Source organism: Pinus tabuliformis, chromosome 9, assembly GCF_031772625.1.
Source record: "Pinus tabuliformis cultivar Carrire ecotype Pingquan chromosome 9, CPIR1, whole genome shotgun sequence".
NCBI classification, from domain to species: domain Eukaryota; kingdom Viridiplantae; phylum Streptophyta; class Pinopsida; order Pinales; family Pinaceae; genus Pinus; species Pinus tabuliformis.
The window spans coordinates 251,942,388-251,957,407 of record NC_142307.1 but is presented as its reverse complement, the minus strand read 5'-3'; positions in this window follow the sequence as shown (position 1 = coordinate 251,957,407).

Sequence of the window (15,020 nt, the reverse complement as noted above, 5' to 3'; positions counted from 1 at the left end):
TGAAAACCTTATAGGGAGAAACTGAAAAACTCCTTGTTACTGGCCAGCATCTCAAGAGATATTCCCAATAGCCACCACATGGTGGTTACCTGCTAAGTAGGTTAGAATGCATTTCCTTTTTGTTTTCAGTCTAATTACGTTTCCATCTTTTCCTTTCTTGTTTCTCTGCAAAGTTTCACTTTCTGTTTTAAATTACAGTCCTTTTTAGCTAACTGATTTTGGTACTCTAGTTTTTTTTTTTTACCTTTTCAGATTGCCATCATTCGCCACATTCAAACTTTCCCTTCCTCATTAACCTGTTGATGATTCTAGTGTTTCTAAATCCCTCATTACCTTGCAAATCAAACAAATTTTCAATCAAGCCATGAGAACCTGAAAATCAGTTATGGAATTCAGATCAAGCCACTCATTAGCATCTATTGAGAACTAGGTAAGACCTGTTGATAACCTTGATACCTGGAGCATGTAGGGGCATATTTATAAAATAGAAATGTGTAGCAGCAGCTGGACTGGCATGGAGGAACACTGCCTTTTTAATAAATCCTACTCAGACCTAGCCGATACTTTCCTATAAGGTTTATAGTCATTCTCCATTCGTCCCATCCACCACACTAAATTGTCCTTTACCTGTTGTTTACAGGTAAACCTCCTTTCATGGGCTAAACTCACTGCATTCATCATGTGGCAAATCCAATTACGCTCTAGTCCTTGTGCCTAAAGTTGGAAGGATCTAGTTAAAAGAAAATAAAGTGTCAAGTCCTTGTGCCAATCCGGAAGGATAGGTTGTTTGGGAAGCCGGTTAGAATAGGGACTATTGTTGTGCTCAGAGTACCAATTGACACAGCAAGCCCAACCTTGCTTAAGCGGTTTAAAAATATGGCATGATCCATGACTGCGCCCCATTCAGCCATATGAAAATATAGCACTGGAATTCTTATGTAAAGTGCATATAGTCATATCTAAATCGATTTTGATGAATAATATAGAGCTGATGTACACACCTAAATGGGTATTGACAGACCAGTGATGGCCCCAAAAGGATTTTTTAAAGAAGGCAACAGGTAAAGGAAGGTAAATACATCCCATAATAATAACCATTGGAGAATTCCTGTCAAAACCTTATCAATAAGAAGAAGCTATTTGACTTTATCCCACCTGAAACAATTAATGTTAAAGTGGAACCCATGCCTATTCATTTGTACAATTTGCATTTCAAGTTTATCTTAACACCTTGATGTTTTATTGATCCAAGGTTTATTTGGAAACAGAGATAAATGGTTCACCTAGTGGTTCATTATTTGTTGTGGCCACAACTACCACCCTATTACAACAAGCTCTGATAGAAAATTTTAAATGGATCCCCTTGAAGCTAGATTTTTCACTTCCCCGAATGATCTGCTTTCATCTCAGAAACTCTAATTCTATGTCGGGTTAATCCTTCAGTTCGTAATGGTCAAGACCTCCCCTTGAAAATATATTTGCAGCATGATTTATTTATAACCTGCACCCTCATTTCCTCATTGGACCTTTCACAATCCTCATAAGTGTCTATGGCAAAGTAGGCCCATGTATATAATCGCCCCTACCTTCGCTATGGTCGTTTGTGCACTTAACGCACAAAACCCTCTATCACACCTCATTTTCCTGCATAACTCTTTATAGCTGAAGTGCTTCACAAAGCATACATGAATCATCCCTTTTCACTCATCGCACTTCACCTTGATTAAAGGGCCAACATTGATTCATCATGAATGAATAAGAGCAATGCGAGTAAGTTCTCCACCACATCGCAAATTGCAAATCGTCCATATTAACAGAGGTATATTATGTTTTGGATCCGGGACCAATCACTCATCGCTATCGACGAGGTTCGGAATATATGTATATGGTGCACCATAACCACTCGGACCCGCCGATGATTATAAAACGGGGCGCATTAATTTTATAAGGCCGGATACACAGGTTTTTCGCTTATTCCTTGTGTTTCCAGAAAAACGTTGAGGTAGGTGTTTTCCAAAGGGAAGGGTAACATTGCAGACCCAAAGGGATTTATGAACCTTAACATATATGTGTTTTGGGTCCACATCCCCATCACATATCAAAGATCGGTGGGAGCTTGGGTCTTATGCACATATGCTTTGCAATCTGTCGGACCCAATAGTATTATGAATTATATTTCATATATGTTTCGTATCTGGGGCTATATCGCACATCGCTATCGGCCTTGTCCCAAATCTTATATATATAGTGCCCCTCTGTCTGCCAGACCCACTGACAATTGTGAATCTGGGCATATAATGTTTCAAGTCTGGCCTAACAGTCAGACTCAGGTTTTCCTGTGTATTTCCTTGTTTTTAGAAGATATTGAGGGTGGGTATTTTTCAAAGGAAATCTGATAGGGGTGATGTTGCATGTAATGTTCCATCGGGATGTGCCATTGTGACTCATTCGCGGCATGATTTTTGGCTAAACCAGGGGCCATTTTCTTTCACGATAGATCCTTTTGATTTCGTAGTGCCTTATCATTTTTGAAGTTTCGATGATGGCAAGAGCTATTCTTGAGCATTTATATCATATTTTATAATCACAACTAATACGAATTATCTCTACAGGTGAGTTTTAGTGGATCCAGCCGCAGATGAAGGCGCTATATGATAGGATGACCCCTTTGCACCACCAGGGTCGGTATTGCAAAAAACACTCTACTAAAGGGGAGACAGACTGCCATAGTGCATAATGAAGGTGCTCTTGTAGTTCAATGGAAGCGTTCAGGACAACGCTAATCCACCAAGATGTCATCATCACAAGATACATTACAAAGCATGCTAGATGTGGGGATGATGGGAGAATCTTTAGTTTCTTTCAAAGAAAAGGTAGAGAATGATAGCCACTCCTCACAAGTGCTAAGAAATGATACACAGTCCTCCCTTGTTCCAAGGAGATCCATCCATTTCCACAAGAAGGAGAATGCTCCACCAAGGGTGACCTCAGCTTGTCGACAGTTTCACCAACCTTTCACATCTATACATACTAATCTGTGTAATGACAAGAGGGAACTGAAAGTTCATGGAAGGCCGAGGGTTGTTCAAGGCCACATAAGTATTACCTCTGAAGAAAGGAGAAGGGCTTTTTGGCTTGGAGAAAAATAGTTTTGATTTATTGTCAATAAAGGGGACTGTTTGGTTCAAGGAGGAGCCATAGTTTTAGACTCATTGTATTGTTTTGGATCAAAGTGCTATTACTGGCATGAATGCAAATGTGATTTGTATCTATGCATACTGATGACTTAAAGTTCACTATTAGTCTTGTTACACAAAAATATTGTCACCATGATTATTTGCAGTCAGTATGGGTCTATCATCACTTATACTGTCCTCCTAAGCAAGTCTCAGACCTCAGCTCTTCAAGTCAAGCTTTGAAAATGAGAGAAAGACATTAAAAATCAATGTAACTCTGGTTCTGCACTTTCTCTCATTGTCACCTGCGGTCCCGCACCTTCTGTTTACAAAAACTATGGACCTGCCTGCTCTGTCCCTAAAGGTGTGGGTGCGGACCCCTGTAAAAGTCAAAAGGCGCAAGTTTTATCTTAAAAAACTCGCTTTGGGTTAATTCTAGAGGATTGTAGAAGGAATTTTGACGTGGATTGTTCGCTCTGAGGTGGTTCATGCATCCCAAAAGAGAAGGAGCTAATCCTTTGATGAGAGGAGCTATCCATTTGAAGGAGGGCTTTATCCCTTTGAAGGAGGACCTAGTAACCTCCCTCCATTACACTATAAATTCAGGAATTGGGCTAGTTGCTGAGGAGGTTAGAAGCTGAACATTTTTTAGGGTAAATGCTGGTGAAATCAAGACTTCCTAGTTGAGCTTAAGAGGAGAGATCACATACCTTTTTGGCTTCATTGGGGAGTGAGTGAAACTTGTCAAAGTATAGGAGACTTCTTGCTAGACCCTGGGAGGAGCTTGTACAACATCAAGGCACAGGTTGTAAAGTTCTTCTTCTTTTGAATTAATACAATCAAACTCATTTTTCTCAACAAGTATCTCATGTTATTTGTTCATGGACTCCTTGACTTTCATGTTGAATATGTTTTATGATATTGGATTTTCAGGTGCTATTTAATTTGTTTGCCTTGTTCGTGTTTGCAAATTCGTGACAAAGGAACTCATTTGGATCGAAGGAGCGACGACATCCACAAACTTGCGTTGGACTAAGGTAGGCCCTAAAAACACTTGTTTGCCATTGTTTATAAAAGCATATTTAGAGAAAGATAGTGTCTGGTTGGTTTGCTTGTCATTATGTCTTCTTTAGATTCTAAGAAGGTCTATCTTGTTCGCAATATCGACTTATTCCGCGTGACAAAATGGCGACTCCGCTGGGGACTTGATTGTTTTCCTTGTTTTTACTTTCACATGAGAAACTGTGTTTTTGGCTTGTTGTGTGTAAAATTGGGTAGAGTTTGTAGATCCAGAGCTATTTTTTGTTTTTCATAGCTTTGGGAGAGGACCGCATCCTAGCCTTTTGACACAGTGCATACCTATCCACACCTTTGCTTTTAGCACAGAGCGGGACCGCACCTGTGACAACTGTGGGCTTGTGGACCCTGTCAAAATTTTGAAAAACCTAAGATTTCCTCTGTTAGTCAGCTTAGTTTTTGTTTAGAAATTGTTATCCACTACCGAGACCTACATATAACCTGTCAGAAGCTTTCCTTAAGTTGATTTCTTTAGTGTTAGGGTTTTAGGTGAAATTCCTAGGAGTTTTGCTTGTTGGGCTTGTTTCTCATTTTGGTTGTGTTGTGGCTCTGAGCTTAGAAGCTGTAGGGACTTCAGATCACCTTAGTTTCTACCAGCCTTCTTATGAGTCTGACCATTTATGAAATCTCCCCTTGTTGAGGAATCCGCTTTGAGTTTTCTCTTTACAAAACTTCGAAAAGCTTGTGTTTAAAAGTTTGGATTTTCATTTTCAAAAAGAAAACAAAATTGGTTGTTCTTGACTGATTTGTGATTCTGCATAAATTGGTCCTTAGCTTACATCTAGCTAAGTAAAACATCCTTAAAAATTCCATTTAGTAGGCTTTGACTTCAAATAGGTCTTTATAATTTATAGATCTCAAAGTTAGTTATTTCTGTAGTTTTGAGTGTTTTATAAAAAAAAAAATCTATTTTGGAAAAAGTTTGTTTTTTGTAGTGGTTGAGTGCTTTGAAACGAAAAAGGGAAATTTTTGTGAAATAACTAGTTGTCTCGTTTTGAGTGCATTGGAAAAGGCAAAAGCTCTTCTTTTAATTCGTTTCTTAAGAAGGATTTGCGTTTACAAAGTATTTGCATTCTCAAACTCTTTCTTAGTTTAGAAATTCATCGAAGAGAAAAAGATTGTTTAAATCATCCTAGGTGCATTTTTAGTGATTTTGAGTCGAGTCTTCATACCACGAGTTTCATCTCCGCACCTTTTGACTTAAGCAAAAACCAATAAAGAATAACGCTTAAAGTAAAATTCATCTAGTAAAATTTTTATTTCTAGGGCTCTCGTACACCAACTTAGCTTAGGCTAGTGCCTTGGAGTAGGAGAGCAATTAACTCTCCAAGACAGTAAAAACAAACAAGTAGTTGTATCTTGTGGTAGGGAAGAAATCTAATTGTTGCATTTATGCTTTGGGAAAGCTCCACTTAAAGGAGAAGCACGAGATCGTGTCCGAACTAGTGTGGGAATCAATCCTTCCTCATTGGGAACGACGCCAGATATTCACGTATTAAAAATGTTAAACCTCGGATTAACCATTGCCGAGGAGCCTAGGGTCACTTGTTGGTAAACCTTGGATTATGACATGGAGCCTTCAAGGGGATTGAGCTTGCTACTCTACCCTTGCGTACATATCGGATCGTAGACTGTTCCCCCAGGTATATTTGTTTCAGTTGGTAACCTTAGTGGCTATATTCTTTAGGATTCTTCCTGAGGTGACAGTGGTGGGAAGATCCCACTGTACCTAGAGCAAACGTCGACTACACTCACTTGGATTTTCTGGGGGGTTCTCTTCACTCGAGACGGTTAAGTGGAGGAACTTGTGCTAGTCTATTCATTAAGCAGGTTGCCGGGGTAACTGTTCCAACCGCCATTTCTGTATTGAACTCTGCGATGTTGGATTTCATCACCAACTAGTGTTTTCAGTATGAAAAGTTACTGTTTGTGTGTGTTTGATCTCCTAGATTCTTTAGGCATGTGATTCAAATTTGTTTGGTTCTTTAGAGACTTTAGGTGCTTTTCATTGAGATTTTACTTTGTTTGCATGTGAAGTGGTTAAAAGTTTTTAACTGTGGCTGAATTACCAAGGCAGTCCCATAGACTTCGGGGCCAACCTCCTGATTTTTAAACATGGCTGAATTACTGAGGAAGTCCCGTAAACTTCGGGGCCAACCTCCTGAGGAAGTACCGAGCCAGCTTGAAGGCTTGAAAGTCCTCGTAACTCCTAGAGACAGTAGAGTTGGGTCACCTAAAGAAGGAGAATATTCTTTGATAGTACATCCTGATTTTCAAACATTAGTGGCAGATTATAATCCACAGTTAGTGTCTGTTTCCGAAGTTACTGGTAGCTTTTCATCTACTAGTGATATAGGTGAGGAACCTAAAATAGCCGAGCCTGAAAGTGAATTTGCTGCTACTCCGACATCGGGGTTTGTTTCTCCAATTTCCAGTGGTCCTGGTTCACCTAGGGTAGGAAGAGTAATCACCCAAGATCTTCCTTCTGGACTTATTGCTATTGAAGAACTTGCTACTCCGAAAGAAGAAGTAGGCATCCCTATCCCTGGAAATCAACTTGTTATTGAGCTAAGGGAGTGTGAATCAATTTTTTATAGTCCACCTGGGAGCAGTGCTTGGTATCTTTCTTTGACTAATTTCTTAGAAAACCCAGGGTTAAGTTTTTCACCACCTCGCGCTCCTTATCACCCAACACCCAGAGGTTATTATCCTCTGTTAAATATGTCAGGACAATCATCCGTGTTTACTCAATTCCCTGAATCCTTTTTGTACAGTGGTCCTTCTGTTCCCTCTAGGTATCAGTCCCTTTCTGGCACCTTTTCGGGAGCATCTCCTCAACCCATTGAGCAAGGGTTATTAACTGGAAGCAATGGTACTAAGTCGTTGAGTGTAGAAGACATTCTTATGATTTCAGGTTCTATTCCAAATTCTCCACCTCAAGGTGGCCTATTACCGCCTGGGGGGCAGCCTCAATTATCGCCTGGGGGCAACCTCAAGGTACCTAATTTGCATCTGGGGGGAAACCTCAAGGAAAGTACATACCTACGGGATAGTACGTTCCTCAAGGTCAACCCCAGACTCAATATGTACCCCAAGGTCTACCCCAGTATCAATTTATACCTCAAGGTCAACCCCAGTATTAGTACGTGCCTCAAGGGTATCAACCTCAAGGTCAGTACTCGAACCAAGGTTTCCAACCACCCTCCGGTCAAACGTACATTCAAGGAACGGGAAATGTACCTTTCAATTATCAATCCTACCCTCAACCCGGTTATGGTCCTCAATATTCTCAACTTGTTATGGGTCAGTACCCTGGAATGAATATAGTGTGGGATCCATCGCAAACTCAACAGGTGTTGTAGCCAAATGTACAGTTGTCATCTCAAACTGGACAACCCTTAGTTTCTGGTACCCCCTAGCAACCAGTCCAGTCTAACATTCAAACTTCTATACCTTTGGTAGTTTCTCAGCCTGGGCCTAGTACACCTCGTACTCCACCCCAAACGACTGCTACAACTGCCGCAACATCTGTTCAATCTACCCCACCTACTTCTGGATTATCGACAGCTCTAGTTTCTACTGTTCCTGTATCTACTCCTCAGACATCTTTACCACCGTCTGGATCTACGATTCAAACTTCAGTTCAGATGCCTGTAGGAAAACCTGGTTCAAGTACGGTTGTCACAAGTCAACCACAATTTACTTATCAACCGTATCAGGGACAGTACCAATTCGGTCCTGCTGTGCAGCAACCAGTCTATCAGTATCAACCATACCCTGGGTACACTTATCAACAACCTCAACAACCCCAGTACGGTCCGGTTAATATTGGTTTTCCGGGAGGATACAATATCCCAAACACAATTCCTATTCCTAGTTATCCTGGATATCCTCCTCCTGGGGCTGGCCTCATGACCCAGAGTTTTAAGGACCCTAATCATCAGTTACCATTTATCGCAACTTTGGACTTACCTGACTTGTCGCGCCTAACGAATGATCCCATTAATTATCTTCCGTTTTGGCCGCCAATGCCGAATAAGTTTCCGAGTGACATTCCTAAGTTCGAAGGTAAATCAGGAAAGGACCCGTCGAACCATGTGATGACTGACCACCTCTGATGTGCGTCTAACTCCATTTCAGATGATTCAATCCGTCTTAGACTTTTCCAGTGCACTCTGATTGGTCTCGGAGCCAAGTGGTACATTGAGTTACCACGAGGCACTTTTTATAATTTTAGTCAGTTAGCTACCTTGTTTTTAACTCATTTTCAGTTGCTAGTCCGATATGACAATGGCACGGAATTGTTAACTTCGTTAAAACAATCGACGTCCACTTACATTTCAGATCATATTCATGAGTGGAGATGTCGATGGCGTTTAGTGAAGGTGTTTATTCCGGATTAGATCTTGGTCGAGTGGTTTGTAAAATCTTTGTTGCCAAAGATCACTGAAGATGTAGCTAAAGTCGGAGTTTTTACTGAGGAGCAAGTAATTGCTCAAGCACAGTACCTTGACTTGTTCTATACTCAGTTAGGTACGTTACAGGAGAAAATCCCCGATCTTCCCAAGCAAAATCAAATCGTTGTAGCTCCTTCAAGATCTCATGCCGCCGATGGTATGATTGGTACGATTAACACTAAAAGTAAGAAGAAATATTCCAAGAATTCTTCTCCTATCATAACCTTGCCTGATTCCCCAACAAGAGATTCTTCTGCAGAGATTTCCGCCGATATTCACGTTGTAGAGTCATCTACAGCCAAATCAAAATCCGGTGGGAAGAAGAAAGGAAAGAAGAAGAATAAAATGGACAAAAATTCAAAGGCGAAACCTGAAAAATCAGAATCCAATGATGAAAAGCGCAAACCTCGTTATCCTTGTCTCATTTGTGACGATGAACATTTTACAAGAGACTGCCCTCATCGTGCAGAGGTTGCGAAGATTGTCAAAGGTTCCCAAACTCTTGTTGTTTTGAAGGATCCTTTTCCAGCTCAAGACAGTAAGATGATAGGTTCGTCCTCGAGTGCCAATGAAGAACCCATACTGATGATGTCCCATGTTAGGATTGTGACTCGATCGCAAGATTATGGTCGTAAAAGTCCTGTTGATGGTAAAGAAGCAGAATATTCTCATTCTAATCCATCAACCTCAGCTCCCAGTTCCAATCCACTACAGATCGAGAAACCTAATCCAGACTTGGTAATCAAACCGCCCACCAAGGGTATACTTCAAAATTCAGCTTTCAATCCACATGCGAGAGCGGCTCAGAACTATAACATTGTTGAGGATTTAGCTGTTTCACCCTCAGCAATGTCAGCTTTGGAAGTGCTGCAATCATGTCTAGCACAACGTAAATTACTTTTGTCGGCTATAGGAGCTGTTGACGTTCAAGACTCGAACCTCATAATTTTCAATCTAGAAAATAGTACACTGCGTTTGCCTCATCAAATGGCTTTCCAGATTCCAGTGATAGTAAAAAACAAGCCTATTCATCGGACTGTAATTGATGAGGGAGCCTCAACATGTATTATGTCGATACAGTGTTGGAGATCGCTTGGTTCTCCTTTTCTAAATCAATCCCCAATGATTCTAAAGGCCTTTGATGGTCGTGGGTTTCATCCTTTCGGCATTCTACAGGATTTGCCTATAGGGGTTGAAGGAAAAACTGTTAGTCTAGATGCGGAGGTGGTTGATGCCCCTCTAGATTACAACCTTCTCTTGGGTCAAAGTTGGTCTTACGCTATGACAGCGGTCGTTTCATCCGTCTTTTGAGTAATAAAGTTTCCACATAATGGAAAGACCGTAACAATAGACTAGCTGGCTTACTTTTCATCCGACCCAGCCTCTTCTGAGAGTATTCAGCATGTAGGTAAAACGACTATCCCATATAAGGATGTTGGAGTAGGACTAGTTAAAGATGTCGGTTTACTGGGAACTTTTCCTTTTCCTCCAATCAACGCATCGTCTTCATTTGCAACCATTCATATGATTACATTAGACACCATTGTTTATGATGATCCTTGGATCATTCCTTCTGAATCTGAGATAGACTCATTTGGTGATGTCATGCCTTTGAGTCCATATGAAATTGCGTATGAGGCCGTGCAATCGTTTGCCGACCCATCTTCAACCGAAATTCACTTCATGAATGTGGTCCGTGAGGAATCACTTTTCACATCAACCTCAGATTTAATCACGTTTTCTGAACTTGTTCACTCTAACGACCAAATTCGTGAAATCCTATGTGTAGATGATTTCCCATGGGAAGATCTCCATCACAGATCTTCGCTTTTACCCGAGAATGATTGTTTTGAAAATGATTTCTCTTCAATTTTTATGACTGAATATGTCAAGGAACCTAAGAATCCAATGAAACATCCTGATTCCGAGTTAAATTTGGGAAACATCTCTCGAACTATTCCTATTGACATTTTGGTTAAGCCCGGAATTGTTGAGAACATTCATATAGGTGCCTCGTGTACAGATGACGAAATTCAGATATATAAGGCCCTATTTCAAGAATTTCATGACGTGTTTGCCTGGTCCTATAAGGAAATGCCAGGAATTGATCCCACGATTGTTGTTCATGAGATCAAGACTTACCCAGACACTAAACCCATCCAGCAACGTTTGTGTCAGATTCACCCAAGAAAAGCTGCTGCAATTAAAGCAAAAGTTGAAAAATTACTCGAAGCAAGTTTCATTTATCTGATCCCGTTAACGGATTGGGTATCGAATATAAGAATATCCATCAATTATAGGGACATTAATCAAGCCTGTCGAAAGGACTATTACCCAACTCCCTATATCGATCAAATTATTGATGATTGTTCGAGCAGCAAAATATTCTCCTTCATGGATGGTTTTTCCAAATACAATCAAATCAATATTCTACTTGCCGATCAACCAAAAACGGCTTTCATTTGTCCATGGGGGACATTTGCTTATTGCAAGTTACCTTTTGGGCTCAAGAATTCCAGAGCAACTTTTCAAAGGGCCATGTCTTATGTGTTTCATGACATCAAGCACATTGTGAAACCGTATCTCGATGACTTGCCTGATCATTCATTACATCGAGCTGATCACCTCGTCCATTTGCGAGCAATCTTTATGAGGTGTAGGCATTATCGGATTTGGTTGAACCCACACAAATGTGTCTTCTGTATAGAAACGGGTCGATTGCTGGGGTTTGTAGTTTCGAAAGCCAACATTCCTGTCGATCCCTCGAAGGTCGAAGCTATCTTCAAATTGCCTCCTCCTTCGAGTCTTCGTCAACTCCAAAGTTTGCAGAGGAAAGCAAACTTTTTACGAAAATTAATTCCTAACTACGCCGAGGTTACAAAGGGTTTTACCTAGTTGTTGAAATAGAATACTCCATTCTATTGGGACAAGATAGCTCAGAAATATTTTGATGCACTTAAACATGCGTTGACCCATGCACCGTTATTGCATCCTACCAACTACAACCAGGATTACTTCTTGTATCTCGCCGCCTCTCATTCCACCATCGGAATGGTCTTAGTTCGGGAAGATGAATTCGCAATTCAACATGTGATATATTACCTTAGTCGAACTTTAAATCTGACTGAGCTAAAATACTCACAAGTGGAGAAATTGGCATTGGCAGCTGTTCAAGCTGTCCAACGTTTTTGTCACTACATTTTACTACGTAAAACTACAGTAATTTCGGATTGCAACCCTATGATCTACATTATTGACCAAGCAATTGCTATGGGGCAAGTACTCTAAATGGATTGTTATCCTGCAAGAGTTCGACTTGGAATTTGAGAAATCCAAGTCTAAGAAATCTTTAGTTTTTGCGGAGTTAATTTGTGACTTCCCACGTACTGATACGGAAACTGTGGCGGAGGAGCCCATTACGGACGAATCCTTGTTTCTAATCAGCACTTTAGATCCGTGGTATGGGGATATCATCGTTTATCTCCAGACCCAATCCTTTCGGCCAGAAATTTCAAGGTCAGAACGTCAAAAAATTCGATTCCAGTCCCAACAATTCAGGATTATTGGAGATACTCTTTATCGCCGTGGGGCGGACTTTGTGTTTCGACGTTGCTTAACTCATGAGGAAGCTGAAAGGGTTCTAAATGACTGTCACTCTGGAGCGTGTGGCACTCATATGTGTTGGCATTATGAGACAAGTATTGTCCTTGATGGCAAATCACACTGATAACAAATCATAGTGCAGAAGGATAGCAGCAAGGAATTGATGATCAGTCTACAAGTATGAAGAAAAATATATACACGCTGGTTCACTATATACCAAGTCGCGTATACAAGCAGGTTCACTATATACCAAGTCGCGTATACGCATGTTCACTATATACCAAGTCGCATGTACACGCTGGTTGGATTCAGTAAAAGCGCATGTATGTGGAAAACTTATCTTTGGTCCACCTCGATTATTCCTTGGAAGTTGTGCCTATGGTTCTGGACCTTGGTGTCTCGACGGACGTGTTGATCCCTAGTTTTGAAGCTGATGGTATTGGATTTCTATGGTTTTGGCCCTTGGTATTGAACAAGGCCTAAGGCTATATAAGGAGAAGGAAATCATTAGGAAAATGCATCTGAAAAGTCTTGAATATCTGATGAAGTATTAGATCCAGTATGCAGGTTATTGGTTGATGATGTATTGCTTGATCTGAGCTAAGGAAAGATCTCATCGGTTGATGGAGAACAAGACCTAAGGAGAGATCGGGATCAAATGGTTTGAAATGAACTATATTTTGATTATGCGTATTTCTAGATCTGCATACCGACGGAATGTTATGTTCTGGGTATAACTGAAATCTGGTACAATTGCAAGTTATGAAAAAATTATTTTTAGATCTGTACGCAGGTTGTCTTCGGTAAAACCGCGTGTATACGCGGGTTTCCTTCATTGTAGTAGCGTATATATTTTGGAGCTTGATTTTTGGGTTGCAGCTAGGTCTGACTGTTATTGCAGAGTTCTGTAGTTTGCTCAGTGTTCTGGTGACTGGGTTTGACAGGGTTTCAGTGGTTCAGTGATTCAAAGATTGATGATGCTAGTATTGGTTGTTTTATGCTTCAATGATTTGTGAATGAATCATGGTCTTCAGATTGTAATGTTGTGCTTCAGGAGTATCCAGTCTGAAAATTGATGAAAAGTGGTACCTGAAGGAAAGAAGATTGTAGGCCAGCACCTACGTACTAGTATCTTAGCTAGTACAAGAGCAAAGGGGCTTGGAGCTCCCTTCCAAGGAAGTTTGGAGAACGAGAGAAGGTTGAAGCCTTTTGCAGGTTGTAGCCTGCGTACTGGTATAAGGCTGCACCGGTACAAAAGATTGTAAACTGAAGTTCTTATGAAAGAAAGATAGAGACGACTTGCAGCAAGTGGTTTTCACCCACATTGGGTTTCCACCGTATATCATGGTGTTCATGTGCGTGGCTTTTGTGTGATGATCTGTTCTTTTATACTGCATCTGTTTACTCTTAATATGATGAATAATGTCCTGATGCATTTAACTGAACATAAACTAACTGAATTATAAGATTTATGGTTATACGCTGGTTTCTTTAGACACAGTAGCGTGTACACGCTGGTTCACTTAACTGAAGTAGCGTATATGTTTGTGAGCATTAAAAAAAACGTTTATTGATCTGATAATACTGATTCACCCCCCCTATCAGTATTATTTCCAACAATTGGTATCGGAGCAGGTCCTTCAGAAAAGCTTGATCGCTTGAAGGTAGATCGTTCATCATAAGCAACTACGAGAGAGAAGCATCAATCAGGCCACCGGTTTTTGATGGGACAAACTTCAATTATTGGAAGGTAAGAGTTACTGCCTATCTTCAATCTCTTGGTACAGAAGTTTGGGACATCGTAGAGACAGGCTACACTTTTCCTTCAGCTACTCCTACAGATGCAACCGAGAAAAAGAAATATGAAACAAATGCGAAAGCAGTCAATACTCTATTGGGATGTATATCTCAATCAGAATTCATGAAGGTAATGCACTATAAATCTGCAAAAGAAATATGGGACAAAATTGTCACGAGCTATGAAGGAGACGAACAAGTAAAGCGTGCTAAACTTCAAACTCTCAGGATTAAGTATGAGACTCTCAGAATGTATAATGATGAAAGTGTGGCTAACGATTTCCTTAGGGTATATGATATTGTTAATTGCATGAAAAACATGGGTGAAGAAATAAAAGAGGTTGTTGTGGTTGAAAAGGTTCTAAGATCTTTGTCCCCCAAGTTTGAATCTAAAGTGTCTGCCATAGAAGAAAAGGAAAATCTGCAAATTATTACTATGTCTCAGCTTCACGGAATTCTAACCGCTTATGAAATGAGAAAGGGAGGTCCATCAGACAGAAGAGAAGCTGCCTTCAAGGCTTCAGGCAAAGAAGAGTATTATGAAGCAAGTCACGTGCCAGAAGATGAATAAGAGGAATCAAATTTTGTCAGAAATCTTCAAAGGGGTTCTGGAAGGTTCAGAGGTAAGTTACCTTTTAAATGCTTTACTTGTGGAAGAGTAGGTCATTATGCTGCCAGATGTCCTCACAAAAATAAGAATGACAAGGGAAAGGAACCTGTTAAATGGAACAAGAAACAAAATGAAAAGAAGAAAAGCTATTACACTCATGAAGATAGTGATGGTCTTTCAAATAGTGATGAAGATGAACAAGGTAATAGATATAAATTGTTAATGGCTTTTAAAGATGATGACTATATGGATGCTATAGATGTAGAAGGCGTTTGTGAAGAAATGAAAGATCTCAAAGTT